This window comes from Capsicum annuum, chromosome 11 (assembly GCF_002878395.1).
Source record: "Capsicum annuum cultivar UCD-10X-F1 chromosome 11, UCD10Xv1.1, whole genome shotgun sequence".
NCBI classification, from domain to species: domain Eukaryota; kingdom Viridiplantae; phylum Streptophyta; class Magnoliopsida; order Solanales; family Solanaceae; genus Capsicum; species Capsicum annuum.
Window position 1 is genome coordinate 21092763 of NC_061121.1, and position 16769 is coordinate 21109531.

The following is a 16769-nucleotide window of genomic DNA, read 5'->3' on the forward strand; positions in this document are numbered from 1 at the left end:
CATGCGCATCCTATGCTTGTAGTCACACATAGGCCAAATTTCGATCAAAATGGTCTATTTACAACTGTATATGTAATTTTTATGGGGTAATAGGTCGTATGTATAGTTTAGGTGTCTTTTACAAAAGTCAGACAAGTTGAGGGGTGACTTTATGTCTTTTCTTTGTACATTACAAATCAATATTAGTTTAATAGGCAACAAAATTTAAACTAATCTTTTTAATACTGATAAATATAGATGAACTATGGCTAACATTCTTCCACAAACGTAAGTATTCTATGTATATAGGTTGAAATAAACAGAGTCCTATACATAGCTATGATATGTATATGTTATGCCAATACGAATGCATAATTTCTTATGTATGTTATGCATATTGATTAAAAATAAAACAACTCAGTAGTTGGTATGACATACATATATATAACTCTGCTATGTATATGGGTTTGGAATAATAGAGTCCAATATAGATCAAATAACTCAGCAGTGTGTATGACATACATATACATAACTCTATTATGTATATGGTTTTGAAATAAATCAGCCCAGTAAAGTCTATGTAAAATATGTACATAATATAGTTATGTATATGACGTAACATAAAAACTCTCAATAATGTCAAATATCATATATATACAAACCTGTGCTATGTATCAGATTATAATGCCCTCACTATTTTAACCACCCATATACGTAACATAGTTATATATATGGGTTGAAATAAGAACTTATTCCAATACATGATTTCAAAGTATTTGACTCTTTGGTGTATTATTTCTAAACGAGTCAATTGTGGTGGATCCAGGCCTGTCGAACTTATTCTCTTCGATAAATGCATACGAATTATCATCCACCTCCGAAACATTTATAGTATCTCCGCTGATATATAATTAATCGGTGGTGAGGATCACGTGTGTTATCATTGTCATCGGAGGAGCAGGAGTGATAGCGGTATTTGTAAATATATTTTTGAAAGAAAGTTGTTGATACAAAGTACAGAAGAAAAGCAAAAACTTAACGGAGTGCTTTTCATTGGAGAAATTGATCAGGGAGTGGTTACTCTGGCATAATTTGAAGCTGTCAATATAAGTCTCAGTTTTACCCTTGTTATTTTATTACTGGCAACACCAAAAGAGCCCTGTTTTATAAATGAAAAAATTATTTATTGATTGAAGTTCCTTGATTTTAGGCACTTCTTAAGGAGCATTATGCCGAAGAAAGGGATAAATGAGATATGTGTGTGAACTTGATGAGAGAAAGCGTAAAAAAAGGATTTCTATAATTACTTTTGTTAGTTGGGATTTGATGTAATAATAGACACTTAGATTATAGTTTTAAGTAACTTTTTCATGAAATAATTTATGATTTTAACCCAGATTATTATCCTTATACCACCAACAAAATGACCTTATTCAAAGGCGGAAGCACATTGACATTAGGGGGGTTGGTTCACTCATTGGCCTCAAAAAAAATTCTATATATGTAAGTGTGTACCGTAACTAATGTGTACATGAGTGTAATGTATAATAGAAGAAAAGAATAATTGCGGAAACCTTCTTCTAGCACAAAATTTAATAAATAATTTTTGGTACGAATTATAGATATAATCTTGCTGCGGAATGCTCATTAAATTATCCTGCTAAATGATCTTTATAATATTTTATTTTATGCCAAAGCATGTTTGTTACATTGAAAGTTGTCAATTACAATCAAAATTTGAAAATTTGCTAACTACCAAACTTCAACATCAACCTTGTTTCCAAACAAATATGCTTGTCATTACAAGGTGGGAGACAACTCTTTTTTGGAGCTCTCTGGACCAAAACTCATATTTAGAAATATGTCTTTCCATAATGAGGTTAAGCCTCGTAGTAAGTTCCTTCATCCACAACAATATCACAATTTTCACATAGTGTGCTCCTGCCATACTTGTGCACTTTTCCATTTCCAACGTGGTCAGAATCTATCACCAGTGGGTGATACATGCCAAGTGCCAATTGTCGCGAATTAATTCAACAACTTCTTTATCTTCCCACTTGTCTTCCCATTTTGTTCCAAGCTAAGTTTCTGCTTACTTTTCTGTCCTTTAATAACCGATTCTCTTTCATCATAATGTTTTCTCCCATTTCTCCAGCCACAATTGTTCGTTTAATCTAACATACTTGTTGGCTCCTATCTTTGCCAACCCGTCATATTTTTCCACCAATTTTCATGCCATCCATCGTCTTCTTTCGTGTCTGATTTTTTTTTTTTTGTTTTTATGCACTTTTTCAATACTAGAAATGTTACTCTATTCATCTTGGTGAAGAACGTCATGCCATGCGTTCCTCTCAACTTTTTCTCCTGATTTCTGAACACCAAGTTCTTTGTATCTGGTTCAATCACTTTTATCACTCCACGTTTCTTTCTATTTTAAGGTATCATCATTACTCTGACCACCCATCCTTGTCCATCGACATCGGTATCTATTAAGTTCTTCCAAACATTTCCGATATCATGTGTTGTCATATTTGTTTAGTCGTTTGTACCAGCGGTACGAATCGTCTGAAAGAAGCTTATACGGAAGTCGAAACCACCATTATTATTCAAGAAAATACAACCGGGAAGTAGAGAATGTATGTTCATAAAGCCTAGTAGTGAATGAGGTAATTAGTTTTTATTATTATTAACATTTTATATAACATTATTTTCATAATATTGCATATTTATGCCGACTACTTTTTGGCTATTACTTAAAGAGGAGCAAAGAGTCCAAACCCGTAAGTTTTTGCCCTTAAAATGGAGTAACAATAATGCTACTCTTTTTTAGTATAGTACGTGTTTACTTTACATAGTAATATTGTTATTTATAAAAATAAGAATTGATTATAGTTAATAAGAGGTAAGCCATTTGTTTGCAATGCATTACCTTGGATGTTGTTGTAAAACTTTATTTATTAATATAAAATTTTGAATTATTTAATTCAAAGATAAAATTTATTTGAGATAAAAATAAGATAGTTCTTTTTTTTTTTTAATTTAAATTTTGTATATTTTTCTTTAAAATGTTCAATACTTTTTCAAGTGAAACTAAAATAATCAAGAATCACTATTAATTTTTTTGGAGCCTAAATCAAACCCTTTCTAGTCTCACCATTGAGCCGACTTGAAAGAATAAACCGTTTCCGAGGATGCGTTTCCTAACCTTGAACACTTGCTACTGCATTGTTGCCTATTACTTAATGAGATCCCTTCTTGTTTAACAAAAATCTGTTCTCTAAAGTACATTGAGGCAGATAATTGCAATGAATCTGTTGTAGAGTTAGCCAGGTTTATGCAAAAAAACAAAAATTGAAGCTTATCAAAATAATGATTTTGAGCTCTTCATCAAGCAATCATAATTCAGGTACACTATTTAGAAAATACTACATTTAGTCTCATTCTTAAACTATGTTAAATGCATTTCATTTCTATAATTAAGTTGCCTCTTGCTAATAATACCTTTTTTTTTTTTAACTTTGCTTAAAGATTTTCATTTATCAAAGATAAGAATTCTTGAAATGTGTTATAATGAAAATTTTTGGGGAGTAGCATATAACAGTAAAGAACCTATCCTAAATTGTAGTTAGCTTTTAGCTCTAGTCAAAGCATGTCATGAAGACACAAACATACACAAACACATCTATGTTATATATAAATTTAGGCATGATAGCAAATTCAGAGTTAAAAACAGTGTGTACCTTAATCTGTTGCTGCAGAAGTCGTTGAATTTGCTACTACACAATTTGCCCCAAGTCAATACTCGTCTCTCTAGGAAACAAAGTATTGATTCACAAACTAAAACGTCTTTGGTGTGATGTTGAATTGTTCACTTCTTTTCCTGTTTCTAGTTTTTCTCTGTTTTTGGTTCTCTGTCTCACTGTCTCTTAACAAGAAGAATGAATTTTTGAAATATAAAGGGAAGTGGAACAGTTTTTTGTAACTGTCCCTCCCCCCCTCCCCCCATAATTGAAATATCCAATTCCCCCTTTTTATCAGATAATCAAAAATCAGAAATGAATCTGGTCGGGTCGAGGCTCGGGTCGGTCAACATGGGCGACCCATGTTCCGTAATCCAACATCTCCCACTTTGCACATGGTGGACAAGATCTGCAATAGTACGACATCAACAAGTCAATGATTCATAAGACAAATAGTTCGTGCAACCTGTGAGCATCACGAGCTTTACCTATGAGGTTTTACAAGCTATATATAAGAATCCAATCATATGTGGAAAGAATTCTCTACTAATATGAGGATTCTAATACTCACAAAACCCCATACATTATTTACTACTTTAGTAGTTACTTATTTGATCCCTCATCCTCTTTAATGATTGAACTCGAGTTCATGTTTAACTTTATATACACAATTACACTTGACTCTTATATGGTTAGTGTAATAGCCGGCTTGTGCAAACAAGTTAAAATATTCATTTTAATCTTCATCCCTTTCTACTCGAATCTATCTGTTCCAATCAACTGCTTTATTAGACATGCACTGCATTGCCAAATCTCTCATGGCTATTAGTAACATGCTAAAGTAGCAAAACCGATCGAAACTTCAAGAAATCTTCCAAGGTCTAAGCGTATTTCAATGAATTGTTAAAATAACCTTGAGGGTGTCACACAATGAAGAAGTAGAGATTCATTCTTCCATCAACCCATTGGTCGCTAAGCACACGTGGTATGAAACACGTGCTACGTACGATGTTCTCACCTTATATTGGTGCGTGTGTCTTATTCTTTTAGTCATTCAACATCGTACAGATCTAGGTCTAGACACTTCTAAATGTCAAGCATAAGTTTCTTTCTTTAATAATCCTCAAATCCATATTCTTAGAGAAAATCACATATGGCCTTACAAAATAAGTCATTATCTTATGGTAGAACTTTTCTCTTCACATTCCTCGATGTAAGAGGTGATTTCTCGTGTGAAAGAGCCAATCTCACGACTTATTCAACACACTATATTAATAAAAAACATTTTCACATGCATATGAGATTGAACATAAATTCAAGATTCCTATATTGATACTAATAATTATAATCAAGTCATCTACAATACATAAACATAATCATATCCTACATAATCCTAAAGTCATAACATGTTTCTCAAACAAGTCTCTAGATATCTCCTTAGTTAAGGAATCAACTATCATTTCTCGTGTAGGAATGTATTGTAAATTTATTTCTTCACTTGCTACTATGTCTCTTATAAAGTTATACTTAATATCAATGTTCTTAGTTTTGCTATGATATTTAGGATCATTCGTATATGATAGCCGCTTGTCTGTCACAATATGAAATCATAGGACCTTTAGAATTCTTTGTGATGTTCAAATGCTCAAAGAATCTTTTCAACCAAACAACTTCTTGTATCCAAATGCACAAGCCACAAATTCGAATTCCATAGTTGACAAGGTTGTGGAAGTTTGTTTCTTGCTTTTCCACAAAATTGCACCACCATTTAGCAAGAAGGCATAAACGGAAGTTGAATTTCTATCATACCGATGACTAGCCCAATCAGCATCTGTATAACCTCTTATGGATAAATTGGATCCACTATAGCATAATGAATAATCAGCAGTTTCCTTCAGGCATCGAAAAATTCTATTTATTGCTTTCCAATGATCTCTTTCAGGATTGGATTGATACCTACTAACTAGACCTAAGACATAACAAATGTCAGGAAGAGTACACATCATAGCGTACATCAAACTCTCAACTGCACTAGAATATGGTACTCGAGACATGCCTTTTTTTCTTTTCAGTCTTTGGACACATTTTAAGGCTTAAAGTTTCTCCTCTTGCTATAGGAGTATCCCTGAATTTGCAATTATTCATTCAAAAATATTCCAAAACTTTTATAATCTATGTTTCTTGAGATAGACTCAAAATTTTCTTGGAACGTTCTCTTTTGATTGTAACACCTAATATATAGTTTGCTTTACCCATATCTTTCATGTCAAATGACTTTGAAAGCCATGACTTAATAATTTTTACATGCTCCAAATTATTTTTAGCTAATAAAATATCATCCACGTAAAGCGAAAGAATCACAAACATCTTATTGGACTTCTTCACATAGATGCAATGGTCTTCATTAATCATGGTGAAATCAAATGAAATCACTTCCTTATGAAATCTCAGGTACCACTTCCTTGAAGACTGCTTAAGGCCATATATTGATTTGTTTAATTTACAAACCTTCTTTTCTTGGCCTTTAACAATGAAACCTATAGGTTGTTCCATGTAGATTTCCTCATTTACCTCTCCATTAAGGAAAGCAGTCTTCACGTCCATTTGATGTAATTCTAAATCTAAACGTGCAACTATAGCTAAAAGCAATCGAATTGAGGTAAATTTCACAAATGGTGAAAAAGTTTCCTCATAATCTATTCCAACTTCTTGAGTAAAACCTTTTTCCACCAATCGTGATTTATGCCTTTCTATTGACCCTTCTAATTTGCGTTAAAATTTGAGAATCCATTTGTTCTCAATAGTTTTATGCCCAGAAGAAAGGTTAACTAGATCCCAGACTTTATTGGTTTTCATGGACTCTAATTCTTCTTTTATCGCTTTTATCCATTCATCTTTTTCAGGGCTCGATAAAGCCTCAGTCACAAAATTAGGTTCATCAATTCTATGGGAGATACAAAGAAAACATAATCCTCAATCTCATAAGATCATTTAGGTACTCCTTTTCTTGTACTCTTATGTAATTGAAGTTTGGATTCCTTAATAGGATTTTAAGATTCACAACTCCCACTTGGACCAAGAATTATTTCTTATTTCATTGAATTATCAAGAATGTTTAATGCCAGTATTTGATCATCTAAATTCAACATTTTATAAAGAGGCTTATGTTCTTTTATTTCACCCTTTTTGAAAAATCATTTTCCAGAAATGCGACATCTTATGATTCAATTTCAATAGTACTTCCATCTTCCAATTCAACAATGAACACATATCCTTTGGAGTGTTCAGACTATCTTATAAAGATATTTTTCTTTCCTTTTGGACTTAGTTTCCAAACTTACCAAATGATCTTTAATATATTGTAACGCCCTAAAAATTAGCCTCGAGACATTAGACGGTGCTTAGGACCACAAGTGATCCCAAGCTAACCCATGGACTGGAATACTAATAAGAAACTGATTAAATATGTATTAATTACTAAATTTACTACACAGAAACATAATAATGATGTAATATGTGAAAATATAATCCTGATACAATTTTACATTCTGATAAAACTGAAGGACGAAACTAAAGTTTACATAACTGACTCTGACTAAAATCTATGAAGACTCTACTATACTGACTATAGATAGTTGGGATATGCCTCCAACTACCACTAATCAATACACATGGAAAATAAATAAAATGTACATAAACTAAAATTGTCTGGAGTTCCCGAAGTAGGAGAACTCATCACCTGCTGGCTAAAATCTACAATTGTTTGATCGTGATATGTGGGAGACGATTAGTACCTACATTATAAAACAATGTAGCCACACAGGCGTATATGTGGATCAGTACTTCTAGAATGTACTGAGTATGTAGGGTTGAATGCAATAAGTAAAAATGATTTCATACGTAATAGTAAAACATGCATGCTAAGTGTAAGTAGACTCACCAATAGGTTGGAATAATTTGAAAACTGAAATATCTTAAAGCATGAGTGACAAATATTTCTTGATAAGATGGTGAATCTCTATACTTAGTTTCTGTAAAACTTTACTTTAATGATATAAGTATAAATGAAGCTGACTACTAGGCATGTAAAAATAAATTGTACTTAGTCTAAATAACTGGACTGAAACTGTAGAGTATTAAGCATATGAGAAATGGACTGACTGAGTAACATAAGGTAATTGAGCATGAATTCGTGAAGATTGTATTATCTAAGAATTCAAGATGAAGCACATAATATAATCCTAAAATAGTCTGTAAACTGAGTTACTGAAATATTGATAACTGAATAACTGATAATTGTATGTGATGTTCAAGCAAACCTAAAACTGAACTGAGTTACTGATCTAATTACTAGACTAGGACTGGGACTGAGACTGTAACTAAGACTATAATTAAAATGATAATTGGGACTGCATACTGAGTTCTGATAACTAATTAATTGATATCTGAGTTTACTAATATTGTATTACTAATAAATAGGATATTGTATCTGACTGTCCTATTTATGTGAAATTATGTTGAGTTTTGTACTGATATGAGTGACTGTATCTGATAGTCTTGAATCTGTAGACCTAAACTGAGTTCTATACTGAGTCTGAAATTGAAACTGTGGGAAGTAATCATCTAACTGACATAACCCTTTTTTGAATAGATTTAGGGTCCAACCTGTAACCCCGGTTGGAAGGGTGTTAGTACCATGCCATAGGTACAAACAACTAAAGAGTCACCCTCGTATAGTAGGTGCCCTGAACGAGAATGGTGGTACCCTCAACAGGCAGGTTAAAGTACCTCATCAACCCTCAACTGGAAGGTTGATGTCTCAACCTACACTAGCTACGTAGTTCTAGAATGCAAGGACTGCTTCTAAGGACCACACCCTCTACTGGCAAGTGAGCCACCATCCTTAGGTTCACTCGGTGCTGAATCCTACTTCCAACTGAATAGACACTCAACTAATTGCTAGACTATACTGGGTTTGATTGAACTGTTATTGATCACGTTAACTTACTAAATTATTACTGATTGTACTATTTAACTTAACTAAACTATGTTTACTGAGTTTCGTGGATTAACGAAAATACTACTGAATTTTATTAACTGACTTAATACTACAGGAGTCTGAATGGAATATTGAATACTACTGAGGTATGAACTGAATACTGAATGCTACTGAGTTCTGAATTAAATACTGAATACTACTGAAGTCTGAATTGAATACTAAATACTAATAATTCTAAAATAAATACTGAATACTACTGAGGTCTGAACTGAATTCTAGATGCTACTGAGGTCTATGAACTGAATACTACTGTGGTATGGAATTGACTGAGTACATTGAGTTCTGTTAACTGACTAAGTTTACTGAGTTCTGCTAACTAACTGAGTTTTACTGAGTTATGTAGCTGACTGAGAGTACTACTGATCATGACGTGACTGATATTGTTTTGTAACTGACAATGGCCCTAGGTAAATAACTAAATTTTCAGGTATTAAATACCCCCAGTACTCGATAGCATGAAAGTAAAGCATGGCATGATCATAACATCATAGCAATCGTCAATTATTCATAATTCATTCACTAAGATATGTTATCAAACACTTGGAGGTTATGGACTTGTACATGAATAAGAAGACATGGTAACATGTGATGATTACCTTAGTCAATTCACATGGTCATTCTATCAAGCACATGGAGATTAATACTTGGACATGGGAATATCTTAGACATGGGACCATAGCATGGTTACTTAATAAAAATCGTGAATAGGGGAAATTTACATGAAATTCACTTGAAATAAGGCATGGGCATTTTGTCACAACATGTAAGGATCAAACATGTGGAAAACATGTACTTAAAACATGGAAATATTTTTAATTATCTGGAATATAGGATCTACCATGGAATAAAAATAAAACTCTAAGGACATGATATGTAAGCCTTTGTTCAAAATCATTCTTGTAGGCATTTCACCAAACACTTGTAATACATAGTTTAGGCTAAGCATGGGAATAGTTAAAAATAGTAGTAATAGCATAATTCCACCACTAAAATCATCAATTAGGGGTATAAATTTAGCAAACAATACCATTCAAACATGAAAGGTTTAATATCACCCACAATTTCATGGAAATATGATATAAGATTGAGGTCCATGAAAATTTATAAACAAAATGCATGGGAACATGTAAATATTATAACTTTAAACTTGAAATCTAGGTTTTAGGCTCCATGGGTGAAAGAGGGCTCATGGACGAACTCTCACATACCTTAACAGGCTTGATTTGATATAGAAAACTTGACTCTGAAACCTTTGGAGATGATCTTGAAATCATTATTGAAGTTCTTGGATTAGAAACCCTAAATTCTTGATCTTTTTGTTGAAGTGAAGAAGATGCAATTGATGATTCTTGAGGAAATTGACTAGGGTTTGTTCTTGAGGGAAAAATGGGAGAATGAGGGCAAATAATGCCCCAATTGAAGCCTTGGATCATGTTTTTACGACCTGAGTTGAGGTGGTAAAAGACCTCATTACCCCTCCATAATTTAAAACAAAAATTTGTGACCCATTTTTTCGTTCGAAGGACCACCGCGACGCAGTCCGTTGAGGAAGATATTTGGGAATCAGAATAAGACATGCGCACCAAGTACCCTCACCTCTTATCTACCAATCCATATAAAGCTCAAGGTAATAGTTCTTCTTAAGCTTATTCAGATTCACGTTCAGTATTCAATACAACTCAGTATTTAGTTTCATGTTCATGTTCCCAATATAAACTTGGTATCATGTACCATTTCATATTTGGTCATGCATTCATGTACCAGCTCATTTATGAAATTATGCATCAAACATGCATTCTCATTGTGACAAACTTAGTTCTTTAAAACACTCAGTTTTGCATTCATGAATCAGTTACACATGCATCAGATATGCATATTCAGTATGTTTTGTTCAGCTTATTAGTCATGAGATTATATTCCAGTTATTAATGTTCAGTTCATGTTCAGCTTATTGTCCCCCTCTTATCCAGTCTATTTCTAGGATGAATGTTCCCAAGAGGGAGATATTATAATACCCCGAATTTTCTTCCTAGATAATTTCATCCCAACAATGCCTAGTATTATCTTCTAAAGTTAATGATGATTATTCCATGAGTAATTTTCAAGATTTTCACTTTTTTTCATGTGAAAAATTCAATAATCTTTCCATCAATATAAAATTCGCCCAAATCCGACACTCGGGCGAAGAGTTAAAGCCTTTTTAGTGAGACAGTGTATCACCTGAGCCTCCAGTGCATCACAGAGATAGCTCAAATGGCAATTATCAATTTCTAGTGATGCTTCATGATATTAGCGCGTCGCACCAAACTTCCAGGTCGCAGACAAAGTGGTAACGTGATAGCTCTGCGTTGCCCCACTGTGCAATTTCCCATTTGTCAGTTTCCAGTGACTTAGCGCAATAGTAGCACATCACACCAAGGATGAAAATTGGGAAACTTTCTTAGAAATTAAAGACGTGTCCTAGGGTCAAAAGGTTCAATTTTTCCACCCTATATAAGCCTTATAACACGAGATTTGGCCATAACTCAGCAACTTATATTCAATTACTCTCACAAACTCTCAAAAACAAGCCCTAGGGTTTTCATAGAAGCTTAAATTCCAAGGGAATTCATCCTCCAATGACAAGAATCTCTCCTTCAATCTTCATGAAATCACAAACTAAGGTATGCGTAGTGTTCATCCACGGATCCCTTTAATTCGTGGAATCCAAGAATCATGTTTTAAATAACCTATTGTGATTTGCTTGTTGTGATTTTATCATGTTCATGTTGATAGTTGTTATTTATGTTTCAAGTTGGTGTCTTGATGACTTTCCATGAAGTATGTGAGTTTGTTGATCGAAAACCTATGAGTTTGGGTAGTTTTAGATTCTTAAATTGATGATTTAACCTATGCTATAAAGTGTGCATGTAAGGTGTTTGATAATACTCCTAGAATGATAGAATCATGTTCGTTATGACACAATAGTATCTAAATGATAAGTCCATGCTAACCTTTATGATGCAACACAATTTCCATGTTCTTGTTGTGTATTAACCATTGTGTTATGCAACGTTCATGATATTGAAATCATGAAAGTATGTACATGTTATATGCATTCCCTTCCATGATCAAGACTATGATAACCATGTGAAACATGAAATCCCTTATTTATGCCATTATGAATTATGAACTCTATTCCTATGATCAAGAAGTATTATGGATTATTGATGTTGGTCATGTATTCAAGAATGCCATGCCTTATCAATTTCCATATATCGAGTCCTGGGGTACTTGTACCCGAAAAATATAGTTGTGTGCCTAGAGCCATGTCATATTTTCATGATACTCTCAGTCAAGCCGTGCTCCATAGAAGTCAGTCAGTGATGTGACTCAGGAAATCTCAAAAATCTCATGAACTCAGTACTCAGTAAAATCAGTAATTTATCAACTCAGTATTCAGTAAGATCGGTAATCTCATGAACTCAGTCAGTTATAAGATATCAACAGTATTCCATCAGTCAATGGAATTTAGTAAACTCGGTCCATGTACAGTCAGTCAATCATATTCTGTCTCTTCAGATGGGAGTAGAAATCAGCAACGAGTGAACCCAAGGATGGGACACATACTTTCATATGAGGGTATGATTCTTAGCAGTCATCCTTGTGTTCTAGAACTATGTAGTCAGCATAGAGATTGACACAACGATTCATGATCACTCCTCGCTTTGGGTATAATCCTAACTCGTATTCAAGAAGTTTTGATCCTAATGCATGATGTGTGTATCATTATAATGTTCAGGGTCACAATATTGAAGATTTACGGGCTTTGAAAAAAGAAATTAAAAAGATGATTCAAGATAGATCAATTATGGTGCAGAATATTGACAGTGAGGAAAGCTCTAGTCATGCTGATATGCAAATCAGTGGCTAAGATGTCAGGCTGAACAATTGAGAAGTCACGCCTCTCCCTCTTAGGAAGCAGTCTGATAGTTTGTTTTGTTTTATTTTCTATTATCCGAATTATTTCAAGTTTGTAGTTTGGGATCTATATTGTTTTGTTCCTTTGTCGTTATGTTCAAACCCTTCTATCTTTTCTTTTAATTAAATGGAGTGCTCCTTTTTCCTTTGTGTTCTAAATATGTTTTTGTTTGTTTTCTCTCCACATTACATTTTATGTTAACTCTAGTGATATGACATGCTAACGGAATTTTCAGTCAGATCTTAAAATCCAGTTTAAGCATGAACATTGAATCAGAGGGTTAAAGTTAGAAAAAGAGAGCATCTGAGAAATAAGTAGAGTGCTGAGACATTTGGTGACAAGTTCAATCCTTCTTTGAAAATTAAAGCAATTATTTCGAGAATCACAAGTATAACTTGGTCATCAATTGAAAAACATAGCTCAATTAGGTCAAATAGCGGATGTGTGATTTCGAGGAACAGAAAAATCAACTCCATAAAAGCATGAGTCATTCAATGTGAGGGATGCACAACAAAGGTGGAGTTATATGTTCGAAAAGTGTAGAAGAAGAGGGGGAACACATGCTCGGGGAAATTTAGTGTTGTAAAACATGTAATAAGTGATATTGATCATGCACTATCACATTGCATGCTATGTACTAGCATCTTCAAGGATTGATATAACGAAGGCATTTCATTCTGCTATTGAAATATTGTGTCATCCTTTGTTTACCCCATTTGAGCTTTAGTTCTATTTTCTTTCATACTCCTCTTTTGGAATCATGATAGAGTCAACAAAGTTTAAAAAAAGTGTCGAGTAAAATATTAGAGTCAGAAAAGTTTTCAAAAAAAAAAGAGTGAAAAAAATGTCCAAAAAAAAAGAGTGTCGATAAATAAAGTCAGAAAGTTCCCAAAGAGAAAGATTCAATAAAAGAGTCAATAAAATAAACATAAAAAAGAAATTAGAATCAAGTAAAATAAGCTGTCAGAACTACGCGTGACCTGATTCTCCTCTTTCGGTGGTGAGATACGTAGGTTGCCCTACTCTGGGATCGGTCCAACCAAATAAACAATTAGAATTGCCCAATCAAAAGAAACTAGGGCATGAGTTAATCCTCATTGTTTGAGTTGATTCCAAAAGTTGTAAGTCCCACCCCATGCCAAGGGTAGTTTGGGCCCCATACCATCCTTTCTTTCTAACCATATCCAAAAGTCAAGTCACAACCAAAGAAAGACCTTCAGATCAATCTTTGAGAATGTTAGGGCTAAGCATAAAATGGATGTGATGACGCATTTTAGAAACTACTTGTCTTCCTCAGCATAAGGAATCGGAGAGAAATAACAATGAGAGTCTTATCAGTGAAAACCCTCACAGGCACCGTAAGACGATGGTAAGTTGAGAGAGATAAAAATAAAAGTCTTATTAGTGAAAACCCTCTCGAGCACTGTAAGACGATGGTGAGTTGTGATAAATAAAAATATGAGAGTCTCATTGATGAAAAATCCTCACAGACACCATAAGACAATGGTGAGCTGAGAAAGGAAAAATGAGAGAGGCTTATTGGCAAAAACCATTAAAGGAACCACTAGCAGAATGAGGTCTTAAATGTAATTGACCTAAGGAAGCAACTCAATTTTGAGGTCATTAACAATAATTGCTAGAAAGTTTTGGATGGAAAGATCAGGCATTTTAATCCGATATGCATGTCATATTCTAATTTGACTGTCATTTTTAGATAAACTTTTCTTTCATCTTTTTCAATGGAGACATTCATTGTCATTTATTTTTTCTCTTTAGTTATATTTTTATTTTCTTGAGTCAGTATCCAAATAAAACAAAAATTGTTGTCATTTTGCTTTTGTCTTTGAGTCAAGTCCATGTCAAAATAAGTGAGAGAAGATTTCAAAACTGTCTATCAACTTCTTCAATTACACAAAGCAAGATGAAAAGGTCAGCGCATGAAACAAACATGATTGTGAGCCCAAAAAAAGGCATGAAGAAAGTTTTGCAGACAGGCAAATCTAGGAACTCATGGAAATACCAAGGTTTAAAGGGTTTATTTTGAGAAGTATGGAAAAGCAGAGATACTATGTTTATTTCAGCATCACTCTTAATAATCTGAGTTTGGGTCAATAATGCGACAAAGCAGGGCAAGTGCCGATAATCTGAAACAAATTAAAGGGAATGTGCACTGGAGCAGGTGTCGGGACAGCCAAGTGCTGTAAGCCACCACTATATTTTTAATTGACAAATTTTCTATGTTGAAACAGGGATAAAATAGCTTCACTTAATTCAACTACCATAAAAAAACACATTCTTGGAAATTTACTTTATGTTCAGGACCCTCCTAAAAAATGGAAATTTACTTTATGTTCAGGACCCTCTTGAAAAATGGAATTTTATTTTCTGTTCAGAACCCTCTTGGAAAATGGGAAGTTACTTTATGTTCAGGACCCTCCTGAAAAATCAGAATTTATCTTATGTTCAGGACCCTCCTGGAAAAAATGGGAATTTACTTTATGCTCATGACCCTTCTGGAAAATGAGAATTTATTTTATGTTTAGGACCCTCCTGAAAAAAGGAAATTTACTTTATGTTCTGGACCCTCCTGAAAAATGGTAATTTACTTTATGTTTAGGACCCTCCTAAAAAATGAGATTTTACTTTCTGTTCAGGACCCTCTTGAAAATAGAAATTTATTTTATGTTCAGGACCCTCCTGAAAAATGAGAATTTTCTTTATGCTCAGGAACCTCCTGGAAAATGAGAATTTACTTTATGTTCAGGACCCTCCTGGAAAATGTGAATTTACTTTATGTTCAGGACCCTCCTAAAAAATGAGAATTTACTTTATGTTCAGGACCCTTCTGGAAAATGAAAAGTTACTTTATGTTCAGGACCCTCCTAGAAAATGGAAATTCATTTTATGTTCAGGACCCTCCTAGAAAATGGGAATTTACTTTATGTTCAGGACCCTCCTGGAAAATGGAAATTTACTTTATGTTCAAGACCCTCCTGAAAAATGGGAGTTTACTGTATGTTTAGGACCCTTATGGAAAATGGGAGTTTACTTTATGTTCAAGAGTCTCCTGAAAATGGGACATTACTTCCTACTCAGGATCCTCCGAAAAACAGGACATTACTTTTGGAAAAATGAAATCTTTCTTTATTATAATCTTTATTTGGAATAATTTTCATTTTAGTTTTGATTTTAAAGTCAGGAGCCCGCCTGAAGAATAGGGTGATGAAACTCAAGTCAAGAGTCCAAACGAAGCTGCACAGATAGGATTTTGTAATTTCATTTATGTTTTAACTCGTAATTTTCTTTTTGATGTAATAATAGAGCCGCGGACCGGGACCTCAATAGAACCTCACTCAACTTTCTCACTCGGTATAGTCCCTCTTCTTTCAGCCTTTGGGTATACCTGTGACTTGATTCCCTCATAACTAGGGATGAGTATGATGTCCAAAGTCAAAACTTGGTTTCCCTCCTTCTTTCTGTTTCATTCTTTTTGAATAATTGTCGGGACAAAATTCTGTATCGCTGTCTACTTCTTTGTCTTGAAACACTTCATGTTTACATTCAAAGGGGGTATGCTGTAGACACCTAATTTTGTCCCTCTCAAGTACAATTTTATTCATTTTTATCTCACCTTACCACACACCCTCATCCATGTGATTATACCCCATAAAAATATAATAATTAACAAATGCCTAACTAACATAATCCACAAGATTCCAATCCATAACAAATTAAAAACCTAACTACCCCTACCCCACCTCACTATCCACGTGACCCCATCCATTTCTCTCTCACATTTTTTTACCTTCTCTGTCTATCACAAATGAGATATACAACAAAAAGAAAGGGTAGGATAAAAATAAAATTCCATTTTTGGTTTTTCAATTGAAAAGGGAGAATGGAGGGCCCACAAGTAAAACGACATTCACACACCTCACCAAAGAATCTCTCATTGATCATAATACACTCACACAGGCCCATAATAACAAACAAGGAGGGGGAGGAGGCATTTTTCGGATCTTCTAAAAAA